The sequence below is a fragment of the Miniopterus natalensis genome, chromosome 9, assembly GCF_054644295.1.
Source record: "Miniopterus natalensis isolate mMinNat1 chromosome 9, mMinNat1.hap1, whole genome shotgun sequence".
Lineage (NCBI taxonomy): Eukaryota > Metazoa > Chordata > Mammalia > Chiroptera > Miniopteridae > Miniopterus > Miniopterus natalensis.
The window spans coordinates 44,838,994-44,858,825 of record NC_142089.1 but is presented as its reverse complement, the minus strand read 5'-3'; positions in this window follow the sequence as shown (position 1 = coordinate 44,858,825).

The following is a 19,832-nucleotide window of genomic DNA, read 5'->3' as shown; positions in this document are numbered from 1 at the left end:
AACAATTGTTTACTCAGTAATAGGAAACAGTTTTGCTTTACCTTTGAAAGTCTGGCATTTAACTTATGATTTTGTCAATATACACTAAAGGCCACAGAAAAAGAGCTATGATGAATCTGCTACGGACCTAACTCGGAGCAGCTCTGTGCTTTGTTATGTTGAGTCTTGCTGCATATGCATAACAATGACATTGCCTCGATTCAAAAGAAAACGTGAAGTCCATTTCTTGAATAAAGGACATGCACCTGGCAGGAAAATCATGTAAGAGATGTTTGAATGCAAAGGTTATCAGCTATTACAGCAACCAAAAGCAGTGCTTATATTAAAGAAGCTGTTTAGTTCTTTCTTGGCTTGTCCTTTCAACAGTGCAATATGCTACTCACTCAAGAACTTTCAGGTGAGTGTTACATATGCTTTAAAATCTTTTGGGGTAGGCAAACATCTACATAGAATAGAAGAAACTACAGACTACTCTCTTCAAGCTGATTTTGCAGACACCTTAATGTTAGCACTATGTTATGTCATCCCTCCTCATCTTAGGTTGACCCCAAGATCAGGATTCGAGTACAAGTAGTTAATTTAAAAAGCAGTCTTAGAAAGCACTATTAGGGGAATGAGACAGTGAGGCCAGAAAAGGAGGGGAGCCAGTACTAGTTGCATTAAATAAGCAGGTTACTGCCATGACAGCTTGGGCACAATCCCACTGGAAATGCAGGGACACTGCCTAGAACAGCTTCTGAGTTAACCCGCCGAAGGGGCGAGGACTGGCTCTTTACCCATCTCCACCCTTGACGTTGGTGGGGGGCTACGGCAAGCTGCACCGACTCCTAGACTGTCAGCCTGCCTCCCCAGAGCAAGAGCCAACCACGTTCTTGTGCCCGGGCCTCACAGAAACTCATGGGCCCAGACCACAGTTTCCAGCAAGAAGCTGTAAACACATGAAAATGGTGAATACCAATGCTATCGCAGAAATGTGTGGATGTTCTTTCTCCATTGCTAGTGGGAGTGGAGTCCTTACAATATCTCAAGAAAAATAATTTTCTGAGACTCGCATGGAAGGATGTGTGATATTTATTTGGGTGAAATCACATCCCTCAGCTGCAAAGTCCATTTCACTTAATCCAGTCCTGGAAGATGTGCAGCTGGGGATTCAGTAGAGCTAAAAGCAAGACCAAGTGTCCAAAGTTTCCTTTACATGTTGGAGCTGGGTCCAGCATGGCATTAGGCTAGTTGTAGCCCATCAGTCCATTGTGTGTGTGGTTCACATGGCTGTGGGCCATGTGGGTGAATGCAGGAGCATGAGAGCCCCTCAAGCCAGGACCATGAACCAAGAGAACTCCTTTGTTTAGGAGATTAAGCATCTCAAATCTTCCCAAATTTGCAGTGGCCATGTCTACTCTGGCCAATGACCTGTTCTCAGGTGTGACTGGCAGACAAGTACCTTCCCATGTCACCCAGACTTTATAGGACATGGGTCTAAACTACAGCTTCCTAGCAACAATGACAATAATGTTTGACTTTTCCTTCGCTCCTTTCTAGTTATTCATAACTAGTTCGAATTACAGTGTTATCACATAGGGACATCTTGGGACAGTGCCTGTGTCTACTCATTCCCTTTGCTATAATTCATACACAGATTTAAATACATTGTGAGCATTTTGACATTGTGAGCATTCATTATACATTATATACAGAAATTTTATACATTATGTCCTGTATTGTGTTTTTGGTTTCAGCAATAAGTAATTGGAATACTTTCTCACTAATCCTTACCTCTGTTTTCACTTGTTATTATATACAAGTGAAATATTCTAATGGCTTCCTAACTGACTTGCCTGCCTCCAGTCAACATCCACATCAATCCATCATATATACTGTTATCAGATGAACATTTTGTATCTTCCTCCCATGATTTTCCATGGCTATGAAGGCATGTCGACATTTCTTAGTTCAATGTTTATAAAGGTTGAAATTTGCATCGTACAGAATACTTTTACGTATATTATTTGGTTTCATCTTCACAACAGTCTTGTCAATGAATATTGTTACCCCGTTTTATAGATAATCCTTAAAAAGTTTGTGGATTTTGCCAAGGAATTTAAGTGAATTTCTTATATCTTACACTAATCCAAGGACTGGGAATTTGAACCCAAGTGTGCTGATATCATCCATTTGCACTCCATGTATCCATTCTCTGTGTTTTTCTGTCCTGCTTTGTTCCCAATAAGCCCATCTCAGGCTCCTTTGTTTATAATTGTTGTTGGATAGTACCAGCAGGAAATCAGCAGGTTTCATAGATTTGCAAGCACAAGATACCACTGGAAACTGTACCACTTCAGTATTGGATGTTCTCATGTGTGATTTAACGTTTACTATGCATCAATTTGGTTCCTCATCATGTGCAGAGTGCATTAAAATAGAGTTTATTGTGTTAAGCACATACACACACACACACACACATACCAAAAATATGTAAAATGAGACTCTCAGTATTCACTTGTCTCTATCTCAGAATAAAACCCATATTTTAAGGTGAGGTTCAGGAACACATTAACTTGCCAAGGCGGTGGTCAAGAATTTATCTGGTTTCCTGCTGTAATCTGACAAACCATCTCTAATCTGCCAGAGAAGCTGGAAAAGCCAGGAGGTAAGTTGGGGATTAAAGTAAGTATTTTTATGACAAGAGTTATGCTGTGAGTCCCATTTCCCAAGGGAAATTAGGGTGTGATGCCTGTCTTTGGACCTTAATTTTAGTAAAAGGAGCTTCAAAGAGATAACTCTGCAAGCTTGATTGTGTTCCCAGCAGTGTTGTGACACCTGGATGAGGGTCAGACTCACAAGAGAGAATTTTAAAGGACTAAAGGCTGTAGCTGAAGCTGCCTGCTGGGCAGCCAAATGAAAAGCAGGGTATAATGGAGAATAACTATACTCCCACTGATGATAGATCAAAGGGGCATATTTCCTATACTATACATAAGGGAAATTTGGCAAGATTTGGTTTAGGTCCTGCAAAGAGGGACAAATGGAGGAGAAAGTGGATTTCAGCAGAAAGAAGGTGGGAGAGTTTTACCAATTGCTTAGAACTAAGGAAGAAATCTTGACTGTCCAGCTAGAGAAGACACATCTGCATATGTCAATAAAAGTAGAGATGAGAGAGCCTCGTGATGAGAGAAATCCCTAAGTAACTCATAAAAGCATCTCTGAAAGAGAGTCAGTTTTATTTATTTATTATTTATTTATATTTATTGTTGATGCTATTTCAGATGTCCCCCATTTTCCACTTTTGCCACAATTAGAGGAAGCCAATGCCAAGTTGATTCTATTACAGGCAGTAATAGAATTACATTTTCTTCTATTACAGGCAGTCAACTCAAAAGGGAGAAGAGAAATTTTAATTTTAAACAAAGATTAGAGGCTTTATTAGTGTTGTTAAAATAGGCCAGAGTGACTAATTTTATACTCTTTTTTGATGAAAATGGTTTGGAGAAAGTTTTATATTCTAAAAGTGACACCAAAAAACTCAGTGATCCAGTTCTAGTGGGCAGTTTGAAGACATGCTCTTGTGCACATACAACACATGCAAATCTGACATCAGTAAATTCTTAAGCAAAATGTTCCACTGTGCACTGAGATAAATATCCTAAACATATTTGGTCTTTAAACAAGAAAACCAAACTAGTCTGAAAGATTATGCTTCTTGTCATTTAATTCCACATAAAATGGACGGAGATCTCTTAAAGTTTCTTTTCTAAGAAACTTTTCAAGAATGTATATTAGTTATTTTACCATTAGCACCTAAATTACAAAGAAAGAAAAGTATACCTAAATACTGAACATGAATTTGGTTTTAGAATATTGACACAAATTCCCTTCTAATTGCTTCATGTCAACAAAATAATTCATAGTATATCCAACCCAATAGATTAGACTTAATCATATAATACCCTCAAACAAGGGCTGAAAACTTCTGTTCTGAACATCAAAACTTTAAATGTCAAGACAATGCAAAATGAATGAATAAATCAGGCCCTGGGCGGGTGAGGAGAGAGGAGACCTAGAGAACACATAACTTGAGGAAAGTAACCTTAATTATCTTTTATACATAAAAAAAAGCCTTCTCTAAATAGGACTGTACAAAGAGAGTTAAAACAAAGCAAAAATGAGGAAAGAACAGTTATTAAAATAGATAATAAACCCAGGAAGCAAAACTTGAGTACTTAAATGGCTAATCATGATTTATGTTTCACTTAGAGGAAGACCTGACATCTTAACACATTTTAACGTAATCCTCTTAAGACAAAGTTTTGTACATCATGAAAAAATTCAAATACTCTGTACTCAACACATGTAATCAAGAAGGGTTCTCACTATTAGCAACAATACTGAAAAACCACCATTCTCATTTTCCTGCCTTCAGAATCATATTTATGGATTATGGTTCCCTCGGTAGGTTTTGAAATCAGTCTTAAATATGTTACTGTCTTTGGGTTTATCAGTGCCTGCTTACTAGTTTAATTTTTGCCTCTTTTGGATATATAATCTGTAGATATTCCTTCCAAATATTCTTTTTAAATACAGCCATGATGGAAGCAACAATACACAGGAGAACTGTGTAAGAGCTCATTATGAGACAAATTGAGGCATATTCAAATATACAGTAAGAGAAGATTAGATATGATAATTCCGATCATAATTTGTTTTTGTCACTAACAAGGTATTTGTCACATGACTGCAGCATGTGTTATGAATTGCAATATTAAAAGAGATATGCCATACGGTGAGAAGCAATTGTCCTTATGGTAAACTATTTCTATCACTTTCTAATGACAAGAAAAATATCACTTAGGGTAAATTGCCTGGGTCACTTTCTAAAAGATTCCAATATAGAGCAGAGTGAGTTAAGAAAGATGGTGCCCCCCCACCTCTTGCTAAAATTACTGTAATTGTCTCTTATAGGTTTCTCACATTCTTTTCTCATTGAAACCGTTTTCATATTCCACCAGAGTGAGTTTTTAAAGCACAGATCTTAATATGAGATCCTTTTGCTGAAATCCCTTCAGTGGTTTTATGTTACACCTAGAAAACAAAACTTTAAAATTAAAAAAAAAAAAAAAATTAAATTCCTTAATATGTATAGAAGGCCTATCCGGTCCTATCTCCTGTCAGTCTCTAATCTCATAACACTTTGTGTCCCTTTGATTTTTCTGTCCCACCTGCAATGGCTTATTTTAGGCCCCTCTACTCATTTTGATAACTCCTGCCACAGTTTTACAGATTTGATTTTTTCTCCCTTGAAATTGTTTCCTCCCTGTTTTGCCTAGTTTACGACTCTTCCTCCTTGATGTGTATTTTTGTCTTTGCCACAGGAACTCTTTCTTGGATAAACACAATTCCTTAGCAATCCTCATTTCTCTTTCATGGCCCTACACAGCTTCAGCTTTAAACATGCACGTGTTCTCAGTGTCTCTCCCTGTCCCTCACACGAGGGCATGCTCCATGAGGACAGAGAGGGAAAAAGCTTGTATTTGTTCAATGCTGTGTCATCAGTGCTCAATAGGCTAAAATTAAGAATTCAAAGGAGAGTGATAGTTACTTCAAAATTCAAAAGTCTTAAGAGACTATTTGTGGTGCGCACAAGTCAAAATATATCAGATTGGTGTGTGCTTACTACACCTACTTGAGCCTACAAACATGTTTAGGAAACAAGACTTATGTACATAGAAGATAATTAACCATAAAAGAGTATACTGTACAAATTAATAGCACAGTAGTAACATTCAATTTATGTTAATGTTAAATAATATTAAATATTACAAATAATTTTATTATAAACATTTTATATTTATAAAATATTTTTATGTTCATATTTTATATTTACATTTCATATCTATATATTTATTAATTTATTTATATTTTATATTTATAAAAGATAACTTTAAATAACATTTATTAAATATATTTAATATTAATATTAAAGTGTTAATTTATATTTGCTCACCTCAAAATAGTCAGAAGACAAAGACTAAGGTTTAGAGAGACTAACTTTAAAATCCAAAAGAATTATGAAAGTAATACAAGTATATGAATCACAAAACTCTATGACACCAAGACTAGAATTTACATTTTTCCTGAAAATTAAAAATACAGGAGAATCAAAGCATCAGTTCGCTTGTTTCTGATAGTATCCTCTATGGACTCTTCTATTGGAAGGAGAAGGGGAAATGATAAATGATACATACAATATTTAAGTGTTTAAAATATAAAATATGTGATGGGCTAAAAATAAATGAGGGAGGAAGTGTTCTTTTCTTGACATAGTCCCTGAATGATAAGAACAACTTTATTCTGCATATTTCTTAGCGTAGTGTAATCTGGACAGAGAAAATACAAAGGCTCCAATATAGAAAGAGCTTGGTCTGTTTTTAACACCAGAAAAATGTCATTGTGAAAAGACAAAGGACAAAGAAGTGTTTATCACTCCAGTAACAATAAGGACTCAGCACACAGATGGACTCTCAAAATAACATTTGTTTTCCCCAAAAAGAAAAGGGGCATCTTTGAATGAAGGGATGACCTCTGCTTGGGGCTAGACACATCTGGAATATTTTGTCAAACTAGAAAGTGAAGAAACTATCAAAGATTACCATGGGCCTGTGAGAAGGATTAGGGAGTGTGGAAAAGTACACACTGACCAAAGATGGGACAATTTGAACATCAATAAAACTAATTATTAGGCTAATTAAAAATATACAACATTTTCAAGTGTGCGAGTTTGTGATGACACAATGGACATTTTTGGGAGATTCTAGGGATTAATTCATTGTTTTGAAAATTGATTGAATCAAGAGAAAAAAATAATCATTAAAAATAAAAATGATGCATATGTAATGAGAGTGTAGTGAATGTTGGGGACATGAAAAGAAATAGGTCTGGAGCTGGACAAAAGAAGATCCCCTAAGACTTGGTAAGCAGTTTGTATTTTATTCTAATTGCCATAGAAAGCCACTGAGTGTTTTGAGCTGAATAATCATATAATTGTGGAGAAAGCAAAAGTGGAGAAAATAGTAATGTTACTAAAATTAAAAAGAGAAAACATAAAAAAGGAGATTTTATTATCTCAGAATAGAGATGAGTGTTGGTATTTTGACAAGAGAGTAGTGAAAATGTAGTTTCTATCATTGGAAAATTAAACTTGATACAAAAATGTAGCACGATGCTGTAGAATATCAAATTCCCATTTATGACTTCTTATTCTACATTTTAAGTGACACCAGTCAGCACCGTTTTGTTATTCATTTGGTATCTCAGATGGAGGTGCAGATGAGGCTAAATCTTAGAATTAATTCACATTTGATGTTTCCAAGTGAGCATGGCAGAAGAAAGGGGTGCAGTAGTTAATAGGTTTGCAAGGGAGTGATTATTGTGCTAAACTGTACACTCTAAGTGGGTTAGGAGAAGGTGATGACATGAGTGAAAAGTGTTAAGTGAACTATAGTAGGTCTTGATAAGATTAAGAAATTTGGAATAAGAATATTTGAGTAAGTGAATAAAAACTAAAGAATTTGGTGATTAAAAGTAGAGAATACTAAAAATATAGATTTGGCAGGTGTAATTTTTGATGATAAAAAGAGGGATATTAGCATGGGAGTGCTTGCCTAGGTTGAAGTTGAGAAAAAGATCACTTTAATTAATTCAAGAATCTGTACATCTGTATGGGAAAATCATGCAATAATCTATGCCACAGTCCCCAAATCTGTTTAACTTTAATGGCCTTTCCTTCCTTCTATCTCAGGACTGGAGTTATACTCTTGATCTTATCAATATTAGAAGCTGCAATGCACTCAAAAATCTTAAACCAATTTTAATCCCATTTTTAACACAAATATGTTTTTGTTTTTCCCTTATTAACTTTCATCAGACTTCATTTTTCTCTTTTTCCAGTTAATGTTTCACAATTTATTAAAGTAATCAATCCCTTATAATATTTTAATTTCTTCTGATTGACTATTTTTTTGGAAAGATTTGGAAAATGCCATTCCTAGATGCACTCCTTATTTTCTCCAAACTTATGCCTATGAAGCTGAACATTAATGAGGAAAATCATACACAAAAAAGATAGAGGTTAATACAAACTTATAATTCCTACACTCAAAGAAAATCTACATATTGTCGAGTAATTTTTTACATTCCTCTAATAATTACTTTCTCGAGTGCTCCATATGGACTATTGTAAACCTTCTCAGTCTTCAAACCATCCACAGCTCTTCCTTAGTCTTTCTACTTTTTAATACCTCACGTTATTTCATGCTATTTATATGAATTTTGTAAGTGACTATTCATTTGTGTATTGAAAATATTATCTACATACACTGTCTTCAAATTTCCATACCCCACTTAATCACTTCAGACACACTCCAACATGGCTTCAATCCTCTACTTCACTGGAAAGCTTCTTTAATATAAGAACCACCTCTGTTTCCAAATAGGACACTTCTAATTCCTCATTTTCCTCAACATCTCAGTGACAGTCCACTCTGCTGCCAACTCTGTCCTTTAGTTGTTCTCACACACTCCTGGATTTATACTCCCACCTTTCTGGCTTTTCTGATACCTTTTTCTTTTTCCCCTCTGCTATCAGACACAAAATATTGAATTATTTTATGGTTCTTCTTTTGCTGTTACCATATTTTCAATGATAACCTTAATCAAGCCAAGGACTTTACATTTACTGCTCATGAGTTCTTTTTTGTCCATTTTTTCTTAACGATATACACCCATGGACATTTCGATTTAAAAGCACCATAGTCGTCTCTGATTCTCTGGTTCCTCACTCTGTCTTACCTCCCATATCCAAGAGATTTCTAAGTTTTATATATTATACTTTAAAACCCATCTCTAATAAGATCACTGTCTTACAGTGAGACAGTAGAGCATCATAATTAAGAGCATGGGCTGTGATATTAGGATTCCTGATGCCTATTCTGTCCTATCACTATTAATGTGATCTTCAGGAAGTAATAAACTCTCCAAGCTGTATTTCCTTATTATATACTAGTTGTAATAACTTACACATGAAATGTGCAGCATGCACAGATCTCATACACTTCATAAAAATTAATTAAAAATGGATCATAGATCTAAATGTAAAACACAAAATTGTAAAACTCCCAGGAGATACATAGAAGAAAATCTAGATGACCTTGGTTATGGCAAATACCTTTTATATATAATACCAAAGACACAATCATGAAATAAATAATTGATAAGCTGGACTTGATTAAAATTAAAAACTTCTGCTATATGAAAGACACTTCAAGAGTCTGAAAAGACAAGCCACAGAATGGGAAAACATATTTATAAAAGACATATCTGATAAAGGACTGGTATCAAAAACATACAAAGAACTCTTAAAACTCAGCAATAAGAAAACAAACAACCTGACAATAATGAGCCAAAGACCTTAACAGACAACTCTGCAACAAAAATATGCATTTGGCAAATAGCATATAAAAGCATGGTCCACATCATATGCAATCGGAGAAATGCACATTGAAATAAAAAAGATACCACTGAACACCTATTAGAATGGCCAAAATCCAGAACATTGATAATACCAATGCAAGAAAAGACATGGAACAAGAGGAACTCTCATTCACTGCTGGTGGGAATAAAGAAAGTTCAGCAAATTGGGAGTTAGTTTGGCAATTTCTTATAAAATGAAATATATTCTGAGCATATGACAAAATTCAGCAGTTGTTCTCTTTGATATTTACCCTGAGTTGAGAATTTATGTCTACATGAAAACTTGCACACAGAAGTTTACAGCAGCTTTATTCAAAATTGCCAAATCTTGGAAGCAATCAAGATATCCTTCAGTAAGTAAGTGGATAAACAATGGTACATTCGGAAAATAGAATATTAGTAAGCACTAAAAAAACCATGAACTATTATGCCATGAAAAGACACAGAGGAAACTTAAATTCATATTATGAAGTGAAAGAAGCCAATCGGAAAAGGCAAAATACTGTGTGATTGCAACTATATGACATTCTAGAAAAGGTAAAATTCTGGAGACAATAGAAAGATCCATCTATGGTGGCCAGGACAGAAGGACAGAGGAAACTTCAGAGGAAACAAATGTGGAGGATGGTGTATAGCGCATTGTAAATTCTCAGTAAAGTTTAGTTATGTTAATTGTTGCTGTTGCCATTACTCTATGTTCAATGCTGCAACCTTAGTTCACGTCAGGACTCATCCTCTAAAATGTCACTTGCCTGGTTTCTCTTGCTCATTTATTCCCCTTTCTCATGCATATTTAGTCAGCAGTTGCAATAATCTTTAAAAAATGTAAACTAGAATCATATTATTCTTATAATTTAAAATCTTGCATGATAACTTTTTGCACTTAGATTGATTTTCAGAATTCTTGTATTCTGTGATTCCAAATATGATCAGGCCCCTGCCCATCTTTTCAGCTTTAATCCTTGCTAGTCTTCATCATGTTTCATTCAAGCTTTTAAACCAAAAGAGGTTTTCTTTTCCTACATCATGCCAAGCTCTTTGTCCTTGCTGCCCTCCTTTCTCTCTGCCCTTCTCCCTGCAACCAATGCCATTTTATTTTTCTGGAATCCCCATTGCAATCACTTCACTTTGTTGGTATCTTTCTAACTTTGGGTTACAGCTTAAACAACACTTCCTCAGAGAGTCCTTCCCTGACCACTCAATCTAAAATATCTTCTCCATTCTTGACTCTCACAAAAATGTCTTTCTGTTTCTTTCCGTCATGTACTGTGCTTCCTAATTTAATGCTTACTATGTGTTACTTACATATTGCCTATTCCCCACATGACTACTTGAAGGCAGGATCAATGACTACTGGGTTAGTCATAGTCTACCCAGGGACTTGTATTGAGCATAGCAAATGGTCAAAGCCTAATAAAATATTTGTTGAATGAACAAATAAAAAGCACTCAGACAATTAACTGAAAAGGTATGCATGTTGATTAAACATTATTGAGGAAAATTATGGGCTACATATTATGAAAGCTTTTATAAAACATTATTAGCTAACATTTATTGAATGCCTGTTATCTGCAAAGCAGAGTACCTAAGTTAATGTATATTCCTCACAACACACCTGTAAAGTAAATATAATTATATTCATTCTTCTGAAAAAAAAGAGTCTCAATTATATTAAGTAATGTGCCAAATTACCCAACTTGTAAATAATAGAGTCTCTAGATCTATGCAATTCCAGGATCTTTGTATAACACCACAGCATGGCTATTAATGTAGATTAGACATTATGTATTCAAAGTTGCTAATTTCTGTGATGAGAAAATGAGGTACAGAGAGATAAAATGCCTTGCCAGATGCCATAATAAGAGACAAAGCCTCTGGACTTCAGATTCTAAGTGTGTTTATCACTCCCGCATTGAAATACAAATAGCAGTTAAAACAATAGTCAATCATTTCAGAAAATCTTAACAACTTATCTTGTTCAAGCAGGAGGTCTACAAATAATTTACACTATTGTTAAACAGTTTTTCTTCTTTCCTTAGAGGGATTATGCCTCTTCAGTGTTTTAGGTTTTTAAAAGGTGTTATATTAGCCTTTGTAATTTGACACTTTTGAAGTAAAAGTAATAATAATATCCAGGCATATTGCAAGAAATATGTCTTCCAGCTATTGGCTACTCTTTGTTTCCTTCAAACTTTCTTCAAATTCTTTTACCATGTACAAACATATAATATTATTAAATAGATATTTTTGATAATCTGACTTTGCTTCATTTGTAAACATGATTTCTTTTTTTTTCTTTTTTTAAATATATCTTTATTGATTTCAGAGAGAGGAAAGGAGAGGGAGAGAGAGAGATAGAAACATCAATGATGAGAGAGTCATTGATCGAGCCCGCAACCCAGGCATGTGCCCTGACCAGGAATCGAACCCTGATCGCCTGGATCCTAGGTCGACGCTCAACCGCTGAACCACGCCCGGCCGGGCTGTTAACATGATTTCTAAAAGCAGGATGGTGAGAAGAAACCAGGCTAAATAATTACTGAAAGATATCCAACCAGTTTTTACATGATATCAATATTATGTCTGTCTCCTTAGCATAGTGATATTGTGAAAGGTTATTACCATCATATCTATTATAACTAGGATATTGTGTGTTTTAACAAATAGATTTTGAAAATAAAGTTTCAGGAAGCCCAACTACAATGTCAATAATAACATTCATAATAAATATGTAACACTTATTAAGAAAATAATTTATAGCAAGCACTGTTCTCTGATCATGCTCCATGATATTTAAGTTTCACAGTAACATAGTAAAAAGGAAATACCTTTATCATCCCATTTCACTCATAAGAAAGTTGACCTTCAGAGACTTTAATTAATATCTGTGACTTCCTAGTTGATAACGAAAGAGATATCATTCTGACCTAGATTTTCCTGGACTCCAAGTCCATAAACTTACCCAATCCAACATTAAAATGATGCCTTTGGAAAAGGCTATTATTTTTTAAGCTGTTGGAATATCCTTTAGAGATTCCCCAGTGTGCTTTAAAGGCTGAGAATATTTAAAACACATGAGTAGATTCTTAAGCACTCGCAAAAGAAACAAAGGAAGTTATACAGGTTTCCCGCATATCGAATAAACACCATTTTGGATCAAGAATTCATCTCAACTTGATTAAGCTACATGCATGGTTACTGAAGTGAGTTGGGAGGAAGGAGAGTTTCAAGAAGAAAGGAAATCATGGAGGGAAGAAAAAGAAGGATGCATTTTGTTAAAATGAAAGTAACTCAGTGTGATTAAAGGTCATAGTGTTTAGGGGTGGTTAGTCAACCTGTCACTTGACAACCATTGCAAAAGTATTACCGCTTCCTCTTGGGAATCCCTATCATTCAATTTCCCCATCTGTAAAGTAACTCTTACCTTGAAAAAGTAAATTATACCTTATAGGACCGATGTGAGAATTGGGTGTATCAAATGTACTATTAGTTAAGCAGGAAGTTAATATGTAATGGTTAAGTGGCTGGAAGGAAGAAAGAAGGAATGGAAGGACCTGGTTAAACATGAAATTCACTGGTGGGCATGTGGAAAAGTGTGAGGGGACAAAGGAAATTCTGTCATATTAGGAGCTTCAAATTAGTTCTGAATATGATTAATAAAACACACACACAAAGGTTCTAACCAAATGTAAGTGTTTATAATGAAAAACAAATGTATTATAACTTTTGTTTTAGATAAATCACTATTTTGTCCCCATGGTGCCAGATTTAAGACAGATTGAGTGATCTAGAGAGATAATAGAATCAGCGAAACATTGTATGCAAACTGTTATTTCAGTAATCTAAATATAAAATTATTAGGTCCAAAAAGAAAATAACTTAAAGGCTTTAGGAATCGAAAAGAAGAAAGGACTACAGTCAATATTTAGAAAGTAAAAGTGATATTATGGTGAACATTGAATGTGAGTATAAAAAGTAGCATCAGACAAATCAAGGTTTCTACCTTGTTCATTATTTAACTAGATAATAAGGCTGAGGAGAAGAAAAATGAGTTAAGTTTTGCCCACATTGAGATTATAAAACAGGGGGGGGGAAACAGGTGGCAAATAGGAAGTTGCTGCTTTATATAATAAGAATGTAAAAAGTAAATAAATAAACACTTCCTTTTTGAAAAGAAATATTGATGATCAAAGAGCAAAATACAGTATCGTATTTCTTCTCATCAATGTACCTCAATATATGATAAATGCAAAGAAAAGCTCCACCAATAATATCATTCCAAATGGAATAAGAAATAAAATCACATTGATTGTGTTCATATCAAATTTGTGTACCTATATCCTGTATATTTCCTAGAAGCTAAGAAAGTTGGGGAGTTAACTAAAGGTGTATGTCTTTGCTTTGCCCTTATGATGTAGGAAACACCTATAATCCTTGAGCTACATGATGACAGAGGCAACTGACTCTGCTAAATATATAGAGTTAATCCCTTCATTTGTTTCATGAAATATTCATGAATTCTAATCTCTGTTTATAATGAAGTTTTTCCAAGAACAATAGGAACACCTTAATTCCAAAAATTACAGTGACAAATTCTGGGACACATCATTATACTACGTTTACACTAAAACAAAAGTAATCCCAATATCCAAGGACCTAGAGACACTGACATGTTAAAGGATTTGAGAACTTATGTTTCAAGCTAAATCAAGCTACATGAGTAACTAACAAGCGTAGTTATAAAAAAGTTGAGGGGATGGTTGTAAGTTTTTTGTTACTCTATCAATGCAAACTGTTGTAAATAACAGAAAATCAAATCCAGACCAGTTTAAGGAAAAATAATCTTCATAAGCTCACACAATTCAACGGTTCAGGATTGGTTGTGCTTCGGGAGGGCCTAAATTCAGAACTGCCTCAGTCTGTTCCTACTGAGCTGCTGCCATTTCCAAATGCTACTTAAATGTGTTCTTCAGTTTTACAACATGAGCAAATCAAGTGGACAAGAGAGTCTGATTTTCTTATAGAAAATTGGTTCTCATTAGCTTTGATTGACTTCACTTGGACTGGTGCACCCCCTTGATGAAATAATCACAGCAAGAAAGATGGAATGTGCCATTTGGCTTTTCTCAGATAACTCTAGTGACCAGAAATTAGGCCAACATCACCCAAAACATATGAGCTGAGGTTAGGGTAAACATGACGTCTCACAAAGCAAACTGAGGACTATTGATAGACACAGAATGTGATGATGCTGGACTTTAAATTTACTAAAGGCTCATTGAAGTATAAATAACTTGCAACTATTCCTGACACATACCAAGGACACAGTAAGTTTCCTCAAGCAATACATTTTACAGGATTCTCTAAAAATTTATGTCCATTGAATTTATAAAGTCACTCTAATACACACAAGAAAGAAAATACAAACAAAGAATATGTCTTATACAAATAGGTAATTAATTCACCTTGATATACAAGTGGCAAATAAACCTGGGGAAAAGTTTAACTGCATGAATGATGAAGCGCAAGATCCTATTTTTATCTACCAAATTGGCGATATTTAAAAGCTATTGCTAATTGGTAAGAGTGGAATGATAGGACCTCATATATAACCTGAAAAAATGAAAATCACTGTAATATTTCTGTTGAGCAGTTTTCAGTATAAATCAAGATCTGCAATATTAAATAATGGTTAAAGGTTGGAAAGAATCTAAATTTTAAAAAATGCTTAGGAATATTATGATATATTACAGATCCCAGTGATATATTCCAGGGATAGTATGAAATCATACCTAGTGTTTGGAAGATTATCTCAATATATGCGGAAATGCTTATGATATGTGCAGTTATCTTTGGTATTTAGCTTTAAGATATATATATATATTACACGTCCATACATGCATACACTGTCATGAAATATACAAAATATTAATTATGGTTATTTTTAGGTCATCAACAAATTGACAAATCTCTATATCATACTTTAGATTTCAAATGTTCTTCAAGAAACAGAATTTTCTTTCATAATTAAAAAAACCCTTCATTCTTGTTCCTTCCTACACTAGTATTAGCAACTTAATTCAGATGGTAACTCTCTCTTCTCTGTATCATTACAATAACTAACTTTCCAACTATTCTCTTTCCTCTCTGCCTCATATACATTCCCCTGTATTTTGCCAGTTACCTTTCTAAACATATCTGACCGTAACCCTTCCAGATTTTAAAATCCTCATGGTTTTTTGCTGCTGACTACATCAGTAATATCTGTAATATTGTATAAAAGGTTCCTCACAATCTGCCCTTGGTGACCTGTTCAGTTTCATATCCTGCTCATGTCCACATATGTGCTATGGCTTTCATGTTCCTACAAAACTCAACATGCTTGCAAAATTACACATACTTTTATGACTCTGGGTATTGGTTTATGCCACTCTAGACTCTAGAATGTCATTCTCCCATTCCCAGTTGCCAAACCCTCACTAGAATATTTTTTACTGTTAGACTTTCTCCAAATTCTCCACACCAGGTAGCCTTAGTCTATCTCCGTAGTTCCATAGACCTGAAGGTGCTATTATCTTCATACTGGAAGCCCCGTGCACAGAAGAGCAAAACACTAATAAATATTCATTGAGTGAATAAATGAGTTCCTATATCGCATTGAGAGCTCAGAGGAATAATACTCCTAATTCCTTCTGAGAATTAATTAAACTGCCCCATTAGGACACAATTCTTCATCTATGGTCTCTGCTCTCCCAAACCTCCATCCCCAGATACACCTCAAAACATACTTACATTTTTCTTTAGCTATATTTTACTCAAAAATAATTTATACGATCTCAGTCTATCTATGAACCCATATCATGGATATGAACCCATACCCATTTTAGCTCTAGATCCATATTTAAATTTCTACTTGACAAATATCTATTATTTCAGTACCTAAAACTCACTATTCCCACAGCTGAACTCAACACCATTATTCTGTTTGTGATAAATACCACCTTCTTTAGCAATAAAGGTTATCAGCCTCGAAAACCTTTTATTCTTAGCTCTCCTCAAGTCATACCAGGAATTCTCATTTTTATTAATGTCACCCTTATATTTTCATTTTCTCTCCATCCTTTTAAATCCCCTTTTCTAGTGCCTAATTCAAGTCTTTATGTCTCTAGTTTAGACTACTAAAATGTAACTTGCTTGCTCTTGTATACCAAGCCTTTAGAAAAATATTTATATGAATTATATTACATATATATAGATAAATTTTATGTTAATGGCTAAAAAACATGCGTTTTGAGTCAGATAATCCTAATTTTGGTCTTTATTCAGCCCGTCAGAGTGACCTTTGGAACTTTACGTAACTACTGCCAGCTTCAGCACTGTCAGCTCTCACGAGGTGGTAACAAAACATCTCTTGGTTTTAAATCTTTAGAGGTAGAACTGAAATATCACATTAATTATTATAATGCTGATATTGGAGAGTGCAGTGTATGTCTCTGGCCATGTGGCCTTCCTAATTTGAATCCCAGAATTAAACAGACCCAGCCTCCTGGTCACAGGCCCTGCTGGGTGGAAAAGCCCTCCCCGTATGACCACAGCACACTTCCCTTAAAACCCACGGTGCAAAAGAGGAGCGTGAAACGCGCAGTCCCGCAGCATCTCGCTTCCAAAGAGGAGCGTGAAACGCGCAGTCCCGCAGCATCTCGCTTCCAGGAGAGCAGAGAGGGGCTGAGATGAGGCTACCCTTGCCTACTTCCTTTTTGTAAATTCACCAGTGAGATAAGGTATCTCCTCACCCCAGTGAGAGAGGTGAGAGTGGGTGGAAAAAGAGGGTGGAAAGAAATACACGAAGGGAAATATTTGGAGTGGGGAAGACCAGTCCTACTAAGGATGACAAAGATCTTAGTATATACTGGGTCTAACAGATGCGCAGTAAATGGTAACTACTTTTATTACTTTGGATTTATCTTTGAAAAGTAAGTTTTACTTTCTTACCAAAAAGTTTCAGTTATATCTAAGAACCTCAGAGGGAGTAAGACAAAAACAAACAAAATAAAACAAAGAAACTTGCTTTGTGTGTTACTCAATGCCTTCTACATTGTAACCCCCAATAGTGTTTTCCAGCTTCATCCCTTATCACACACTCTAACGCACGACCATCCCAAAGGCCGATTGTTCAAATCTATGTTATAGGTCTTTCCTTGCATCATTTCCTGAGCCCAAAATTCTCTTCAATTTTCAGACCTTAAGTTAAATGCTAGTTCTTCTTTCTTTTTGTCTACATTATAAGCCTATACCTTTACTTAACACTTGCTCTATTCTTTAGTGTATTAATTAGTCACTAAATCTCCCCTACTTTTAAATTTCTATTGCTTGATGACTGAGTCTAAATTCCACATATCCTTCCATTCCCACCCCATCTACCAGGTTTCATCACAGTATATGGCATAAAGTGCTTAACATATTTTTGATGAAATGAGTTAGTATTCATAAATCAATTTACCTATAATTCTATCTCCAGACCACCCATATGTTAAAAATTATTAAATATCACTGGCCGTAGTGCTTGCTATGCCATATATTGTTCATGCATCTGAGTTCTGCAAAAATGAAAGATTGGCAAATATTTTACTCTCCGACAAATGGTATTAGAGTTTTAAAATCAGCTATTTTTGCTCTGATATGACAATTTCCATGACTTTGGCCTATAAAAGGAGTGTCAAGTCAAATGCCATTCTGAAAGTCAAAGGGTGGATTTTTATGAATTTGTATCTCCTTCCCCAGAGAGATGCTGTAGACATTTTATTAGCTCTATTCCCTCAAGCCTCAAAGAGTTAGTAAAATTTAAATTCCTTAGTCCCTCTGTGGAGTAATATTATCATAGAGTTACAGTCACTATAAAGGAAAGTCTATGCAATGTACTTTATTTAGAAGTTATTCTTAAAAGTAATGGAAACCGTCTGGCTACCCGCTCCTTCATTCACTTACTGCAGCCAGATTTATGAGCTCGCAGGCTCAGGACTGGCTACATCTTATGAGTAATTAGGGTTGGGGGGGGACATGAGGAAACACATGCTATTGAAATACTATTTCGATCAGACTGCTTCTTTAATCTTCACAGCATTCTTAAAAGAGAAGTAGTTTGGAGACTCCCACAGAAACATTCCTTGTGTTAATGTAAGTACACTCAGTTGGCCACCAACCTCAGTCTTTCAAAAAAGAAAAGGCTAATGTTCTTGTTTTCTGTCAGAAAGGGAAAGATGGGTTTAGAATTTGTAATTTTATAATTACTTGGAGCTTTCCTAATGCATCATCAGTGGCATGCATGTAATTTTCACTGTCTTTATTTTGTGCCTTACAGTACAGATTGAATGAAAAAATATTTGTCATTAATCTGGCAGTAATATAACCCTGTGTTTTACTTGGTAGAATTTTGGACCTCAGTTATTGCATTGTGGAAGGGTTTCATTGAATTACCCTGTCGAGGGTCATACCTACTGAAGTGGAATTGTCCCCCAACCCAAAATTTGGTTCAGTTGTCTAGGCTGAAGATGCTACACTCTCATGCACACTGAGGGAATATGAAATGTTTATTACTCACATATAATCCTTTCTGGGAGAGCAGAGTGGGTCCTAAGCAGGTCTGAAATTTGCTTGAGAACCAAGGAAAGGAGACTTGTGTGGGGTTTTATGGTGGTTAGCGTTTGGGGTTAAAGTTATACATCCTGCATGGCTTGAATGTCCTGCCCATTCTAAAGGCAGAAGCAAGCAGGCTTGCTTTACAGCTTTCTCAGATGTGGGGCAGAAGGTGAAGAGGGGGAGATGGCACCTTAAAGCTGGCAGCAGTTAGATACCAAAAATGCATTCAGGCAATAGTTCCATCTCGCACATGATGGAATTTTTCATAAAACTCAGAAAGGTAACTAACACAACAACACAAAGCTATTAAATATCAGAACCAGAACGCACACTGGAGGGCAACTTCAAATGACTTGTTTTTTCCACCATATTTTCAGAACTAGGGAGTTGCTAGGATTTCCCTTTGGATCCTGCTTTTCTGTTGTCTGAGGCTGTTTTGTGTGCTGATTTCTGGCCTCTTGGGAGGTACTTCTGTGCCAGCCAATGTCAGAAGCTGTTGAAGTTTGGCTCTTGGCACCAAGTGATTTGATGGCTTGTGGCTTCCTCCATCAGGCTTGCTTGCCCTCAGGAGGGGCCAAAGTGAGCTCCTAGACTGGCTTTTTAGCAGGACGGGGCCCTGGAGCATGTTAGCAAACATTTGAACTTCAGGGAAGATGGTGGGTGTGTTCACCATC